The sequence below is a fragment of the Epinephelus lanceolatus genome, chromosome 2 (assembly GCF_041903045.1).
Source record: "Epinephelus lanceolatus isolate andai-2023 chromosome 2, ASM4190304v1, whole genome shotgun sequence".
In the NCBI taxonomy this organism is placed as follows: domain Eukaryota; kingdom Metazoa; phylum Chordata; class Actinopteri; order Perciformes; family Serranidae; genus Epinephelus; species Epinephelus lanceolatus.
In genome coordinates this window covers 46,638,815-46,656,607 of record NC_135735.1, presented here as the reverse complement: position 1 = coordinate 46,656,607, position 17,793 = coordinate 46,638,815, and the positions used below count along the sequence as shown (strand labels likewise).

General features: G+C 41.2%; 1 pseudogene; it reads right to left on the bottom strand.

Moving 5' to 3' along the window:
- Positions 1-2,966: 2,966 nt before the first annotated feature.
- Positions 2,967-14,203, bottom strand: LOC144465053 (uncharacterized; annotated as a pseudogene).
- Positions 14,204-17,793: the final 3,590 nt, after the last annotated feature.

Below are 17,793 nucleotides of genomic sequence, written 5' to 3'. Positions count from 1 at the left end.
GTCCCATCCTGTTTATCATCTATCTCCTCCCTCTTGGTCATGTATTCCGTAAATACAATATCCATTTCCACTGTTACGTGGATGACATTCAACTCTACATTTCCACCAAACCCACCTCCACCTTCCCGCCCTCCTCCCTCTGTGACTGTTTGCAGGAAATCAAATCCTGGTTTTCTTCAAATTTCCTAAAACTCAACAGTGACAAAACCGAGGTTCTCCTCGTTGGCTCTAAATCCACCCTCACTAACACTCCCAGTTTCACCATCACCATTTACAACTCCTCTGTTTCTCCTTTCCCTCAGGTTAAGAGACTGGGTGTCATCCTTGACAGCACTCTGTCGTTCCAAACCCACATCAATAACATTATCCAATCAGCATTATCCATTATCCAATTAATTGTCTCCGTCCGTCCCTCACCCCAAACGGCGCTGCCATCCTGGTCCGCACTCCGTCTGGATTACTGCAACTCCCATCTCTTTGGTCTCCCCCACAAAGCTATCCATAAGCTCCATTTGGTCCAGAACTCTGCTACCCATATCATAACCAGAACTCCATCCATCAACCACATCACACCCATCCTACAACAACTTCACTGGCTTCCAGTCAAATACTGCATGGACTTTAAAATTCTGCTCCACACTTTCAAGGCCATCCATAACCTCGCTCCCCCATACCTCTCTGATCTCCTCCACATCAACACTCCCTCCCGGTCACTCAGGTCGGCCTCTTCCATCAGCCTCATTGTGCCTTCTGCCCGTCTGTCCGCCATGGGGTCCAGAGCCTTCAACCACTCTGCCCCCCGCCTCTGGAAGTCCCTTCCTCCCGACATCAGGAACATTGACTCATTATCCACTTTCAAATACCGCCTGAAAACCCACCTTTTTAAACAGGCCTATTCCACTTAATTGCCGTTGCTCTGCTGCAGATTTCACATTTTTACTGTTGATGTCTGAGTCTTTTACCCCTTTTAAGTTTTACTGTCTGTTACTTTCTGTAAGGTGACCTTGAGTGCCTTGAAAGGTTCCTTTAAATAAAATGTATTATTATTATTATTATCATTATTATTATTATTATCATCATTATTATTGTTATTATTGTTTTCTAAATCTAACCATGTGCTTTTGTTGCCCAGACTTCAGGAAAAAAGCATAAAAGAAGTTTTAAGTTTATTTTAAAAAAGACAGATGCATCTAACGAACAGAAACTGTACATTTCCTGTGAAAATGGAAGTGTATTTTGAAAAGACACAATGCATGCAAAACGCATAAATTGACACTCTGTCCCAGAACGTAAAAGACAGATAGAGGTGGGTACCTAACGTGTCATATTTTGCCATTTAGGTCCACCAATAAAGTGGCAGTATTTGACAAGTTGGGATTAGAATGCATTGGGTCATTTCTGGCTCCAAAAAAAGAAGACTGCAATAACTGAAGCCTCAAAACATGAGAAATATTCTGTTTTCTCACATTGCAGATTTCAGATGTTATGTGAAATATTCACGTGAAATAGTGTTCAGCTGACAGTGAGTGAGCAGTTGTTAATATCAGTGATGTTTATGTTTTGTTACCTCTTACTGTTCTTCTCAGTTTGGCTTTGTTTGATACTTCAGCTCCAGTCACATGCACTATGGATATGTGTGTGTGTGTGTGTGTGTGTGTGTGTGTGTGTGTGTGTGTGTGTGTGTGTGAACCACCTGTTCCTCTCCTCTGAGGCTCTGAGGCAGTGGCGTGCACAGACTTTTTGAAGGGCAGGGGCAAAAAGAAAAAAAAGGGCACTTTAGCACGCATTTTGGCTCCCAAGAGGGCACTTTAGTGCGCGTTTTGGCTCCCAGGAGGACACATTAGCGCACATTTTGGCTCCCAAGAGGGCACTTTAGCGCGCGTTTTGGCTCCCAGGAGGGCACTTTAGCGAGCGTTTTTCAACAATTGGGCCACGAGGGGGTGTGACCGCCCCCCTTGCCCCCCCCCCCCCCCCCCGTGCACACCACTGCTCTGAGGCCAGGTTGACCCAAGATATGGATGAACAGATCACGAGTGGTTCTGATCTAACCACTCTGTTGTCTTTTACCCCTCTTCCACCAAATTATCTCTGCTTCTTGGATGGATTCCATTCGGGAGTCTTGGAGCATTGTTATCTAGCAAACCAGCTCGTGTTTTCACCAGTTTTGAGTGAAACCATTGTTAATAGGATGTGTCATCAACAGATGGTGTTGCACAATGCACAGTGGAGGTAAACAGTGGTAGCAAGATAGCGGATTGCATTGACTACCTGCAAGCTTTAGTTCCTGTATTACAGATATTTTATCCCAAAAACAAGCATGGACCAACTATTAATGATAAGACGATGTAGAAGGCTATTACGCACTCTCTTTCCAACCTGTAGAATACGTCACACCCACTGATGTCATTACAATTCGCACTTCAGATCAAGGAATACCTCCTGTTGTTTTTTTTTTTGTTGTTGTTTTGGGTTGTGAACCAACTTTTTGCATCCGAACTAGGGCTGCACGATATATCATTTGAACATCGCCATCACGATATGCGCATGTGCGATAGTCACATCGCAGGACATGCAATGTTTTCTCGTGACGCATTATATGATGGTACTAGGGTTGGGTACCGTTCATAATTGAACCGATATGGTACCGGTACCGGTATCTGGAATTCGGTACCGGTACCAAACGGTACCTTATTTCGGTACTTTTTAAAGTCTAAACTTCTCAGTTTCAACATTTTATTGAGAACATTTAGGAACAGTGCTGCATGTTAACTTTTGTCTGCACATGCATTTATTTTGAAAATTCAATAAAAAGATTTAAATAGAAATAAATATAACATTTAGGACCAGATCAACAGGTCAACGTCACAACAAACAAGTGCAACAAGGTTTAGGAGGTGAAGCAAGACCTCTCTCTTCCTCAATAAACCAAAAAGGTATTGCACAACTTTTTGAAAGGGTGAAAGGAGTCACCTCTGCCGCTCTCGCTGTGACACAGGGCGCAGGGGCTGAGCGTGGGACAGGGCGACCTACCCAATAAAACAAAGGTATAACAGTTCACCTTATAAAACAACGATATAACAGTTCACGTTAAACATGATGACTCTCGAGCTGAGCCAAAGCACATTATTAATGATAACGTCATAACACTAGCTTAGCTATAGCCAAGCGCTAACTAGTTAGCTAGCTTAGCTAACATGATAAGCCAAGACAAAAAAGTTTGTTATTTCCAACAACTTATTCACCTAGTTGGTTAGCTAATAATTACCTGAACGTGTCGATGATGAGGTGGATTCATCACTCGGGACACTCGCTCCTTGACTGGCCTCAGGGGGGGTGCCAGACCCGCTGCTGCTTCTAGCGGCGCTGCTGCTAGTAACATTATAGCAACGTTGGTAGCTGACAGTGACGATGCAGCTGCAGCCGTCCCTCTCCAGCCGTCAAACACGGTGCACTCCTACGCTTTTAAATAAATGCTGTGTTTGACCAGGTGCTTCCTTAAATTGGAAGTGTTTCCCCTGCCTGCCTTGCACATTGCGTCGCAAATATTGCAGCGAGCACTGTCTCTGTCGACTGCCGTGAAGTGCAGCCAGACTTTGAACCGCTTTCGGCTCGCCATTGTTGCTGAGTCTGAGGTGCAAGTCATGCACTCTCGCTCCGCCTCCACCTCAGGTACCGAAATTTGGCACTGATTCATTTTAAATGAATCGGTACTCAGTAGTACTGACGTGAATCAGTACCAAGTACAAAAAGTACCAGGTTTCAGTACCCAACCCTAGATGGTACTCACCAATTATCCCCGGTCGTCTTTCACGACGTGTGTGATGTCATCGGGTTATTCTTGTCCTATTTTTATCACTTTTACTATTATTTGAGTCACTGTGTCTGTTCATGTGCCAGCTGAAATGTTGTTGTAGTCACCTAAAAAGCATCAGCAGACGGCAGGAGCTCTATTAGAAGTACCATACGCAAACGTGCAAGTCACTGTATCCTCCACAACAAGTTCCTACAAATGTTTCTCAATAAAAGCCTATTTAGGAAATGGAGGGATTCTCTCAGCCGAGGTTATAAGGGGCTTTTAATTTGAAATAAATTCAGGAAGTGTTGACTTTGAAATGATGTCGCGATGCATTAAAGGGAAATTTCGGTTTATTTCAACTCGTCTCCTATCGTCCTAATTTTGTTTCAAGTCACTAGTGACACAGAAATAATAGTTAGCATGTTAGCTGTTAGCCTAGATACAGCCGTAGTGTCAGACCTGTTAAAACATAATTGAACGGGCATCCTTTCAAGTGCAAAGTTAGTCCACTAAACAAGCTCTTTCTCCACAAAGACCGCCTCATATCGTTAGGATAAATGTCAGAGAACATATAGAAAACGACATGTAAACATGTTGTCTTACCTTGCCGGTGTGCTGCCATGTTTGTTGTTTACCATTTGGCTAAGGCTGCAACCGGTCCCATTCCTTGCAACAGAGGTATTCCTCTTCTGTGGGCATTGGGGTACAGCATTCACAGGTAATGTTACACCACCAATCTCCAGAGCTAAATCCTTCCAGCAGCCTCTGTCGTCCTCTTACCTGCTGCGCCTCTCTCTCTCTCCTCCTCCGTTCTTCAATTTCACAAAGCTCTTCGTCAGTGTATTCTGGCTCAAATAAATAAGGTACAAGAACTGGGACAGACTGTTGGTGGAAAAGGGAATCTATATTATAGGTTTTTAACCAACTGGCATTTACTGTACAGAGAAGACTGATGAGAATGAGAGGTACAGTACGTTGTTGTGGCTACACTTTGATATTTGAGTCCAACTAAAAACATCTGAAATACAGCAAATAAAGACTGAAAGTCTTCAGGCACATCAGTAGGTCTGTCAGACTATAATCTGCCAGTAAACACAACAGAGATAGATGACAAATGAAGAGACAACTTTTCTGTTCTGTGTAAGCATCGACAGGAAGTCATACTGTTAGTTGTTTCTGATCCTTTTGGTTTGTGACCCCTTAAAACAAATCAGTGTCTGATCACAAGTTATTGCCCTAGTGTGAACATGAGCTGAGAGCAGTGGTTTTGTGAGTCACCATATTTAACCTCTCTAACTCCGCCCGGACGCCGATGTCCGCGCTCCCTCCCTCCTCTGTTAAATGGTATCTCACAGGCACACTATGTCATCAAACCATGTGATGTTTGGTATTGCCGGATTCAGGAAGCTCTCGAATTTTCAAAAATGACATCGTTTTTCTTTTATTTCTTATGGATTTCAGACCAGAGCAGCCTAAACACACAAAGTCCAAAATCGCAATGAGTGGTGACAAGTCATGTCATGCCGTTTTACGAGCGGAAAGGTTAAAGGGAGCTGCAAGTGGAGATTTAGATCTTTTATAAAAGGTAAGAGTCTCACTCCTACCACTATTTTTGGCTGAGATATACCACGTAGAAAGTGGGATCATAATTTTCACGTTTCATATGGCTTTATTTGGTGATAAGAAGCTGGCTGAATGTTGTTTGATCACTGATAGTACTGTTTTGAAGCCGAGTGACCGACTTGTCATGTGGAGCTCCGCCTGGATCTTTGCATGGAAAAAACACTGTAGAATGGTCATACTTTGTGCAGTCTTCTTCAAATTTGAAACAAATGTTCATTGATAGTGTGCCTACAGCCCCACAGTGTCATTTACCTGCTCAGATGAAGCCACAGACAGTTATTCATCCTGAAAATCCTGAAAATTTTATTTTATTTTAGGCAAAATTTCAGCGCGGTTCAGACGCTACAGTCGTTTTAATTTGGGTATGTCATTTTAGGCGTTTTCGCTACAAAATGGGGGTGGAGTGCTTAATGCAACAGTCAGCAAAGTACAGCTGTAATCAGTTTTGCATTTGAACATAAACCAAAGTATTGGTCAAATTAAAATTGTGACCTAATGATGGCGCTAGACGGAAAATCACTAGGAAGCATCACAATTATTAATTTCATGAAAATCAACCCAATATTTGATGAAATATTTCAACCAACACTGACATTCCTATAGCCACATTGCTAGCATGACTAAAAGTAACCAAAATTATTAGGATTCATCCCCTCTGCACCACTACAATCTAAATCTATTTGTATGGTAATCCTTCTGATATCTGTTAATATGTTTCTCTTTGAAACAAAATAGAAAAGCCAATACTACGCTGACATCCCTGCACAGGAGCAAGAGATGGACAAGTGGTTTGCTGTGGAGTAATCCTGGGATTACTCCACAGCAAACCACTCCTCTCTCCAGGAGAAGAAGAAGTTCAAGTATCTTAGGGTCTTGTTCATGAGTGAAGGTAAAATGGAGCTTGATGTGGACAGGCGTTTGGTGCAGCATCAGCAGTGATGCAGGCATTGTCATGGTGAGGAGGGAGCTGAGCTAGAAGGCAAAGCTCTTGATTTACCAGTTCATCTATGTTCCGACCCTCATCAATGGACATGAGATTTGGGTAATGACCGAAAGAATGAGTCCATGGATAGAAGTAACTGAAAGGAGTTTCCTCTGGAGGGTGCCTGGGTGCAGCCTTAGAGATGGTGTAAGGAGCTCAGACATCTAGAGGAAGCTGAGAGTAGAGCCACATCTCCTTTGCGTTGAAAGGGGCCAGTTGAGGTGGTTTGGGAATCTGATAACGATGCCTCCTGGTTGCCTCCTGTTAAATGTTTTCATCCAATTGGTGCGATTCCACTAAGATTCAGAGTACACAACCCAGTCTCAGTCAACATCACCGAATACTGGTGCTTGGTCATTGACTTCCAGCGTCATACCTCAATGATAAAAGCCGTCCTTTCACGTCAACGTGATAAGCAGTCAGTCGCAGTCATTGTTAAACGGTGCCTGGCAGCAGCAGGGGAAATGCGCAGGACAACAACATAAGTTAAACCCTTCCCTGCCATTGACAAGATTTTCCATCATTTATGACATCACTTTTGCAAGATGGGGGCGCTGTTACACAACTTGTGAAATAGAACAGCACCGCCTTGTCCAAAAACCAAGGAAGATCTGCTGGAAACCAGAAGAAGATGTTGTTTACGGAAATGTAGCAGCCTGTAAACTGCATGAAAATACCAGCACTGATGGAAAAGTTTACAGTTGCGCAAGCCGTGGAGATGTTGATGCAAAACAATTCCTGTTTTTTTAATTTTGACAAAGAGGCAAACAAGTTTGGTGGGACGAAACAGGATCTCCATGACCGTGACAGTGACACACGGACAAAATGACCACAGAGGAGAGGGAGACAACAGAACACTGAACGATCACTGAATGTGAAAGTGTTCTTCTATACCAAAAAGAAAATATTATTTTCATTATCATTATTATTATTTTCATTTATACAATTCAAACGTACGTAAGGAAATGGGGAAAAAACTAAAAATGTAATTGTGAAATTGATTTTATACTTGAAAATCACATTTTTCTCAGCTTTTCGTCTGAAAGATTTTATGCAGCCTCCCAAATTCAAGATAAAAAAGGTATGGAATAAGATAGAATAAAATTAATTCAATTTAATTCAATGTTTTTTGTGTTTGAAAAGAGAAAGTCTCTTCTTTAGTTTCATGTATATACTTTATACATGTTCATAGAAAAATTATTCTGTGGGTCTTGAAAGATTAGTGAATATGATCAAAAATGCTGCTGGTGGCTGGCAGCTTAAAAGTTATACTCTGGTGGGGAAAGTGTTAAAGGGACGCAAATCTAAGTAGGATGGGTGGGAGTGGTTGTGGATGGATGCAACAACCACCAACTTTCATCCAGGAGGCCAGTGTTCACTTTCCGTAAGATTGTAAAGCCAAACCCTGTTCTTTTTTCTTGAACCAAACCACATGCGGGTGTTGGCTAAATTTAACCATGTGTGTTTGTTGTTGAAGGAAAAAAACGCCAATTTGAGGTGTTGTACCCACATAATGCGTATATTTTGCAAGAGACTGTGTGCAAACTGTACATTTGCTGTGAAAATGGAAGTGTATTTTGAAAATGGACAATGCATGTAACAGGCAGTAGTTGACAGGGTGTCCCACATGTCAACAACTAACACACCCAGGATACCTTGTACATCATATGTCGACATGGAAAGTCCATGACCAAATGTCAATATGTGACGAGGTCGTAGTGAGGATGTTTTGGAGTATACTGAATAGGCAGTTACTTCTTCTCAGTCCTCCAGAGAATTTTAATCCAGTCACTTCCTTCCTTTTTTTATAGACCAACCTCATAAATGCCTGTTACCTTCATCTCAGACTGCAGACCAGCTGTCATTATAAGTTCAGAGAGGGAACAATATTCATATTGTGCCAAAATCTGCATGTTGTGAGAATTAGTGGATTATTGCATTACTACAATGAATATGCCCTTTATTGCTGCAGATTGCCTATATAAAGATCATTACCCCATTTCCTACTGACAGGCACTGTCATTTTCTTTTAACTGTGTGTCTTCTTCTTGCACGTAAATCTAACCAAACAGAAGCATAACAGCAAACATTCATATGAAGCAGTTTTTTTTGTAGCTGCCATGTGTAACAGTTTGGTGAGCAAAACTTAAAGCTTCAGATGAAAAATAGTGTGTCCTGTGTCCTCTAGAATGAATGTGGTTAAAAGGGTTTTTCACTCAATAATTCAGTTCTTCTTTTCCTAGAAAATGTTTCACTCATAGAACCTCAAAAGCTCTCGAGGATGAAAGGCAACATTTTCTGAAAGCAAGGCACTTTCTGTTCTCTTTTTTCACAATATTGGCTTTTTAAATGAAAAGTAGGTGACTGTAAAGTCTAATTAATCACCTTAAAGCCTCGCAGACAAACAGTGTGCTGTTTAAATAATTGATCACAGATCTGGAGTTTCGAAGTTACCGTGTCTATGACCAGCAGCTCTGCAAGATTTGTTGGAGTCTGTGGTTGATCCTGCGTGTAGCTGAGTTAATGCATCAGGCGATTTACACATTATAACTTCAAAAGAGAAGCAGAACATATGGAGGCAACAAAAACAGAACACTGATAGCTCAGAGGACAGCTGCTTCCTTTACTTTGACCTCTGAAAGTGTTTGAACTCACTTTGATAGATATACATATATATGTGTGTATATATATATATATATATATATATATATAGATATATATATATCTATATATATATATATATATATATATATATACATACATACATGTGTGTACATATACATACATATATATATATTTAAGCAATATCACACTGGAGCTCGTGATGTTATACCGGTATATCGTCACTGCTGTGATTCGGTCACAGAAGACAATCACAGCCGTGACGATATATGAGTATAACATCACGAGCTCGAGTGTGATATTGCTTTTATACAACAGTTCAACAGTTAAATAAGCAAGGCTGATTAAGAAATGTTGAAAAACTGAGGGCAAAATAGATAATTTAAGCATTTTATTTGTCTTCCGCCAACAAAAATAGTTCCCTCAGGACTCCGCTGTCACTGTTGCTATGTAACGCAGACATGGTGCGCCAGGCACTTACACTTTATACACATTTATCTGCACATTTCCATTAATTGTGCAGCCGGTGAAATAAGTCTCTGGTGACTGCATGGTGGATTGTCACTTCACAGGCACAGCCGACTCTGCCTTCTGATCTGACAGTATGTTGCTCCATCGTTTCCTGCTCTCCATGGATGGCTTCCAGTAGCATTTTAACAAGCTCTCAGACCTGCAAGACAAAAGGTATATTTAGGGCCCGACTCCTAATTAGAAGACTAACTGTACACATAGGCTACATTAAAACAACATCATACCTGTGCCCACTCACTGTCATGATCTCCCTAGCTTCAAGACCTGCATCTGACAGCTTCTGTATGGCAGTCGCCCTGAGGCTGTGATTGGTGTAGATGGCTGTTGTCCCCACCTCTTTACACATCTTCGGCAACATCTGTGCGAGTGAGTTTATTCCCAGTGGAGTTTTAGTGTACCAGATATTGTCTGTGTGAGCTGCTGTCATCCTGGGCTTCAGATAAAGGGCATTTGCATCTGGTGGAAGTTTGTTTAAATACTTTTCCAGGGATGCAACGCAACTGCTGACCTAACTGACACTAACCGTCAGTTTTGATTTGATTGTTGAATGCAATCAGCTGTGAGGCGGAGTGATACATACACAGTTAAATAACTGTGATGTTGTACTCCAATATCGTCACGGTTTTACTGTCTCTCGACCAATCAGATTGCAGGGCTGGAACTAACTGTTGTGTAAATATATACATATATATATATATATATACACACATATGATGACATTACAAAAGGTCACTGTGTGAGTGCAGTTAATCAGAAGTTCCACTAATTGCCTCAACATGCAATCTTCATTAACAGTATCTGTAAACGTTAATATGTTACCATGAATAACCTGAACTATGAGTGTTCAAACCTTCAGGCTTTAGATGAACTTTTTCTGTACATGTGCATGGCTTGTGAGGCAGGAAGTGCACCATTATTCCAGGAAAATCATGTGAGTTGCTTGCAATGACCTTTTCCTTGTTTTAATGATTGATTCTCAGTGGAGCTTTGCATTGCAGAATAATCATGGATGAAACAAACGCTAGTGGCTCTGTGAGGCTGTACTATTCATTTTAAACTAACCTGTATGAGCAGCTGTAGAATCTGTAGTCCTGTTGGAATCATAGACTGTAGAAATAACAGACATAGCTACCATGACAACTATTTTGAAACCCTGAGTGTGGCATTACAGCCATCGACATCTTGGGTTTTTTTGGAGCCAGAAATGACCACATTTGGGTGAGAGGCTGGCGCTGTGGAAGAGTGAGGGGTGGATGACTGTTGTTTTTGCAAAGTACTCTATAAATAAAGATTATTATAATTATTATTATTATTATTATTATATGTTCTTGGTTGGTTTAGGACAGAAATATGCGGTCTGAACTGCACTCTACTGTTGAGACCATGAATTTCTGTAGAGAGTTCCATGATAACACTTGTAAAGATGTTCCACTCTAAACCACCATATTTGAGTTATATGCCTGCTATAATACTTGTATACTAAAATATACTTTTAGAGACTTTTTTTAAGAGTTATTGACAAACTAAGGGAGAGGCACAGTTTCCATCAACAGATCAATCTCATCACTCTGATGTAAAATAACATCAATCAAACTCGATATAATGAGCTAATTAACTGATAAAAAAAGAAAAGATGCCTTTAGGGATATTTACCTCAGAAATCCTCTCAAAGCCCTGTTTTTCACAAACTCTTCTTCAAATGCATCAAAAACAGAGTTGCTGGATGCTGCAGGGTTACAGATCACTGTGGGAAGAATAAAGTCTGTGGCTTTCTTATATATTTTTTTCAAACAGTTCAATTGATTACACAGTAAAGCTTGTGTTAAATTAACTTGCAGGTAGAATAATCAATCAGGTCTGACACCCCTTCTTATACAGTACAGTATGTGCAGCAGAAAATGATTTTCACATTTACTGATCTCAAACCAACTCAATAGGACGATCAATGGAGGTGGATGAATTGTAAGTGAGGAGTAATTTCACACTCCACTTCCACTTGGTCTTGATGGTTACATCCTGTCATGTAACATGTGGAGGAGGTGAGAGATCTGCTGCAGATGGATACATTATTATATTACATTTCCTGCCATTAATGAAAGAATCCCCTACAATAAGTCCTGCTGTGGTGTAATTTTGAGCCCACTGTGTTCAGACAAAGTAAAATCAGCTTATTTATGAGAGCTGAAACTCACCAAATTTAACAAAATTGATCAAAGTGAAACTCAACTGTTAAATATTAACTGTATTTGAAAAAACATGATTTAATAAGCATCTTATCGTTCATCACATTTCTGTGTACAATAAATCCAACACTTGCAGTAGTATGAGCATTTGCCATCACCATCCATTCCATCAATTCATCAGTGATGTGCTTGACTCTCATACTGTTTAACCAATCAGTGTGTTGAAGCCTGATTTTGGTTGGTGCCTGCTGAGCTTCACTGTTGTGAACTGTACCACTGTTTGATTATGAAAAAGGGTGTGTATCTGGAAGGATCCAATGGTACAGAAGTTCATGGCTCTGTCACATATCCAGGGGTGGACTGGGACAAAAAGTTGGCCCAGGCATTTTGGTCCAGACTGACCCACCACACTCAATCCAAAATGTAAGTTATATATGATATGATGAAAAGGTGTTGGTTTCTTTCAACATTTCAGTTTCATTTTGAGTTCTGTGGCACTTTTTTGAGCGTCAAGCACCTTATTTCCTATATTCTGGTGAATTTTTATGCACTGGATTTGTGCCTTCTTTTTACATCCATTTATTGTGGAAATGTAATATATATAAATATATGTCTGTATATATATATATATATATATATATATATATATATATATATATACACACACACACACACAGAGGGTCACAGCCCTAAGTGCTCTAATTACCACTGGCACCACTGTTGCCTTTACTCCCTACATCTTTTCTAGCTCCTCTTTTAGCCCTGGGTATTTTTACAGCTTCTTGTGTTCCTTCTTCCTGATATTGCAGTCGCCCAGGATTGCTACATTGATCACCTCTGCCTTCTTCTATTGTTTGTCGATCAACACAATGTCCGGTTGGTTAGCCATCACCAGTTTGTCAGTCTGGATCTGGAAGTCTTAGCTCGGTCATTCTCCACCACCTTAGGAGGTGTCTTCCATTGTGACCTTGGGACCTCCAGCCCATACTCAGTGCAGATATTCCTCTGCACTATGCCAGCCACTTGGTTATGGTGTTCCATGTGCGCTGTTCCTGCCTGCATCTTACACCCTGCTATTATGTGCTGATCTGTCTCAGGAGCATCTTTGCACAGCCTGCACCTGTGGTCCTGTTTGCTGTGGTCGACCCCTGCTTCTATTGACTTATGGCTAAGCCACACCCCCTCCACTCACTTGGACAAAATATCAACATTCAGTGACCCGACGCTATGGTAAGTGTCACAGTACGCTGCATTTTGCAGGAGGCAATTGATGATTTTTGGAGACATAATCAGATGTCATTGAGAAGTAACCAAAAGGGCCTCAACTACGCACTGGAGGGATATTCATCATTTTATTGTTGAGAAGGTCGATGAAAAGCTTAAATTACAAGCCAAAATTTACAGGTCCCAGTGTAAGCGTGATAAACCACATGTTGTTCCACTGAAGTTAAGATTTTTGGCTCAGAATATGAGAAAAAACAGCCTTTATACCATCTTTACCAAGAGTGTCTCTTCGTTAGTTTGGTGCTACAGTATTTACATTGAATCATTCAGCGTAACGTTTACCAACCTTTGTTATCTCTGCGATTGCAGAAAAGTTAATGAAGCTAAGCTCCAGAAGTTAACGTTAGCTTAACTAGAGCCCTTTGGACAACAGCTAACAATGATGTGCGATCACCAAAGTACAAAAACTAGAAAAAAATAGGCTAATGAACTCCCTAGGAGCTAGGAGCTAACGTTAGGCTAATGTTAGGCTAACTTTAGCTAACGTGAGCTAGAGATGTTAAAGATAACCTTATATTTCTTTCCAGCAAAGTGACAATATGTTGCCTCAAACACGATGTTGACTTACCTTAGACAGACAGATGTAGACATCCTTGTTAATCTTATTCACGTTGAGTTGATGTTGTGGTCTAACGTTACCGCACAACTTTATCCAAAGGAGACACTTTTCTCGGTTGAGATGTGGTTTAGGAAAGTGTAAAAAATACACCCCGTTTCCCAGCCTCTCAGGATACCTTGTGTCGGAGTTGCAAGTACCCCATGCACACCGTTTGACCATTTTTAAACTTCAAATCTCAGAAAAAGCCCAAAAAAACAAACAAAACTGACTTTCTGTAATGCATTTCAATGTACGTCCAGGCAGAGAATGTCCGAGTGTATGGGAATGGCTATATGCACTGTGATTGGCTCATTGCATTTGAGGGCAGGGCTTAGCCATAGGTCAGTTGATCTTGTACTAAGTGCCTGTTCTTGTGCTGCCATGATTAGTGCTTCTATGCTGTCTTTCAGTCCAGCCTTTTCCAGCCACTAGTAGGATTTCTTGATGTCGGCCACTTCGTCAATCTGTCGGTGGTACATACCATGTAGGGGCTTGTCCTGCCATGATGGGTCATCCTCCTCTTCTGCATTCTCGGGTTTCTGCTGCCTGAGGTATTCATTTAGCAGCTCATCTTTGGGAGCCATCTTCCCCATTCATGGATCTTGGTTGTTTCATCCTGGACAGTGGCTCTGACACTCACCAGTCATCAGCCCCCCTTGTTTCACTTAGTGTACAATCTCAGGGTGCTGGACTTGGGATGAAACCCTCCATGCATTGTGGATAGCTTCCTTGTCTTGATATCAGTGGTCTCTATCTCCTCCTTTGGACAGTTTATTATACCTTTATTATATCTGATGACTGGCAGGGCATACATGTTGATGGCTCAGACCTTGTTCTTTCCGTTCAGCCAGCTTCTCAGGATCCACCATACTCTGTGTAGGTACTTGGCTGTGGCTGAGTTCTTTGCGGCCTCCTCATGATTCCCATTTGCCTGCGGGACACTAAGGTATTTGTAGCTGTCCTGAACATCTGCATTACTGCCTTCTGGTAGCTGAATGTCTGAATGACATTCCAATGTCATTGCTGTAGATCCCGGTGAGGTGGATCACTGAGTTAATGTCTTGGTCACTCCTGGTATACAGCTTGATGTCATCCATGAAGAGGAGGTGACTGATGGTCACTCCACTTCGGAACCGGTATCCATTCTTTGTGATGAGTTGGCATCTGACAACAATCTTTTATGGCAGTTCCTAACTAGGTTTGCACACATCTCTTGAAGGATCTTAACCCAGTCTTCCATGGCAAATTGTTACATTTCATTCAAATTGTGTGGTTTTCAAGCATGGACATTAACCTTGAGCTCCTGCCACAGATTCTTGATAGGATTGAGATCTGGGCTCTGACAGGGCCATTCCAGGACTTAATTTTGGTGTCCTTCAAAAAGTTTTGGACCAATTTGGGTGTATGCTTCAGGTCATTGTCTTGCTGGGTGAACCAGCAGCAACCTAAAGCTAGACTGGAAGCAGATTTCTTCATCTTCAAATCTTCAAAATGTCAACATAATCTTCCTCCCTTATGATCTCATGCACCCGAACAAGGTGCCCTGTGCCTGCAGCAGCCCCACAGCATTATGCTCCCACCCCCATGTTTAACTGTGGCAACTGTGTTTTTAAGGTTTAAGGAATCTTCCTTTTTTGCCAGACAAAAGCAACATTCATGCGCCCAAACAGCTTAGTTTAGTCTCTTAAGACCAAAAGACAGACTTCCAAAACTTATGCCCATTTTTCAAATGTTCACGGGCAAACTTCAGTCTGGCTTTGATGTGCCACTGTGTGAGCAATGGAGTTTTTCCTGGACAATGACCTTGAAGCCCACCATGATGAAGAGCCCTCACAACAGTCTTCCTTGAAACATTAAGTCCAGGAGAGGCCAGTTCAGCAACAATCTTCTTGGCAGAGACCCAGGGATTGTTGTTGACATCTTGCACTATATTCCTTCCAAATGTTTTGAAATCTTGCACTTTCGACCATGCCCAGGTTTGTTTCTAACAGAATTTGTCTCCTTGTGCTCTGCAATGATGCAACATACAGCTGTTCTAGACACTGTGAAATGCTTGGAAATGGCAGTGTGGCTTTTCCCCCTTATGATGAGCATCCACTCTCTTCTTTCTGACTTCTAGACTGATTTCTTTACTTTTTGGAATGATGAAATTACTTTGTACCAAGAATTTAAGAGCAGTCCCTCTCACTCAAGTGTTTAAGTGCCACTAGCCATGTTCATTTGAGTCCCTAAAGTAAACTCAATTCTGATTGTTTCCTCAGGTGTGGTTTGAAAGCTGATTGATTGGCCAGGTCTGTTTGGAAAGCAAAAACACCGGGGGCTAATAATTTTGACTACCTCAATTTTCATTTGTTATAATGCCAGTCTGAGGATTTATTTTACATTCCAAAATGTACCAAATAGGAGCCTTAACACTGATGAATGTTTTACTATGTAAAATTTTATGAATGATGCAAACATTGGGCAGAATTCTAGGGAAATGATCTGTAGTTCCTTAGGGGCTTATAATTTTATAGTAATAGAGATAAATATATTACAACACTCTACTATTCCTGCTGCTACTTGTGTCACTCAGCATGCACACACACAGACGTTTATTTAGTTCAACAGGCATGACAACATCCATGTTACAAAGACTATCACATTTTTGTTGAACTTCACATAGGCGTATATTATGACCTGGTAATGTTGATTCGCATAACCATAGTAACTCTCCTGTCTGCATGGTCAAGGCAAGAGAGAAGAGGCAGAGGCGAGACTAAAGGTGTTAGAAGTATTTTTCTGACCCTTGTGTTTTGTATTATCCATTTTGCCACAATTTTTGTTTGATTCGTTTGTTGGATTTTGTTTAATGAAGGGACGGAGCCCAAAGGGGGAGGGGGTTTAAAAATGTGTTTGGGCCAGCCTCGTGTCAATTTTAAAAATATATTAATAGGCTGGACAACATGTGTTATTGGCCAGTTTTTGGAAATATGCTTGTTTATATGTGTCCAGTAGGATTCATACTATGACAGGAGGTGAACATTTAACAGGAAAATGGTGAAAGTTTTGTGATCTTCCAATCTTACTTCAAGGGGCAGTGTGTAAGATTTAGGGAGATTTAATGGTGTCTGGCAGTTGGGATTGTAGATTTCAACCAGCTGAAAGTTCTCCTGATAAGAATTCATTCCATGTTCATCCGTCAGGAGGGTTTTACCAGGAGCCGAATTATGTGTGTGTTGGGTTTGTCCATTTTAGGCTCCTGTAGAAACATGGTGGTGCAACATGACAATCCCTCTATACATTCTATGGTAACAAAAACACATCAATTCTTATTTTCAGGTGATTATACTCAAAAGAAAACATACTTATTTTATATACAGTATATTCCATTTCTGCCAATAAATCCCTACATACTGGACCTTTAAGTTAAAAAAATTCTCAAGCACAGCAGAAAATATGACGATACCAGGTTATCAAACTAATATTGTGATTGTTTCAACACATTCTCTCTCCAACCTCATCACATATTGATGCTTGGCCATGGCCTTTCAATATCGACATATGACGTGCAAGGTATGTCTGGGTCCGTTTGTTGTTGACGTTCTAGGCGTCATATCAACTTAGCCTGCACTGTGTGTTTTCAAAATACACTTCTGCTTTCACAGGAAATGTACAGATTGCATACAGTCTCTTTCAAAATGAACACACTACACTACATCAGTACAGCTCCATGAACACCAAGCCAAATTCCTTGTATGTGAAAACCTACTTGACAATTGATTCTGATTCTGATTCTGATTCTGAATTGATGTATTTTTTCCTTCAACAACACTCGCACGTGGTTGGATTTGGGATAAAAGAACAGGATTTGGTTTTATGGGAAGCAAACACTGGACTCCGGGTGAAAGTTGGTGGTTGTTGGACCCATCCACCACCCCTCCCTTCTGCCCTACTTGGACTTTTCACTCCCTTAACTTACATTGTTTTCCAGTTACATTTCCCCCTGACGCTGCAGGGTGCCGTTAAACAATAACGGCAACCAACCATGAATCATGCCAACAGGGGCGGACTGGGACTAAAAAACAGCCCTGGACTTTGACTCGGCCCAGCCCACAACAACCGGTGCGCATGCGGTATGCGCTTCCTTCTTTTTTAATTTGATTGCCGGCCGGCCGGCCGGCTCATAGATATC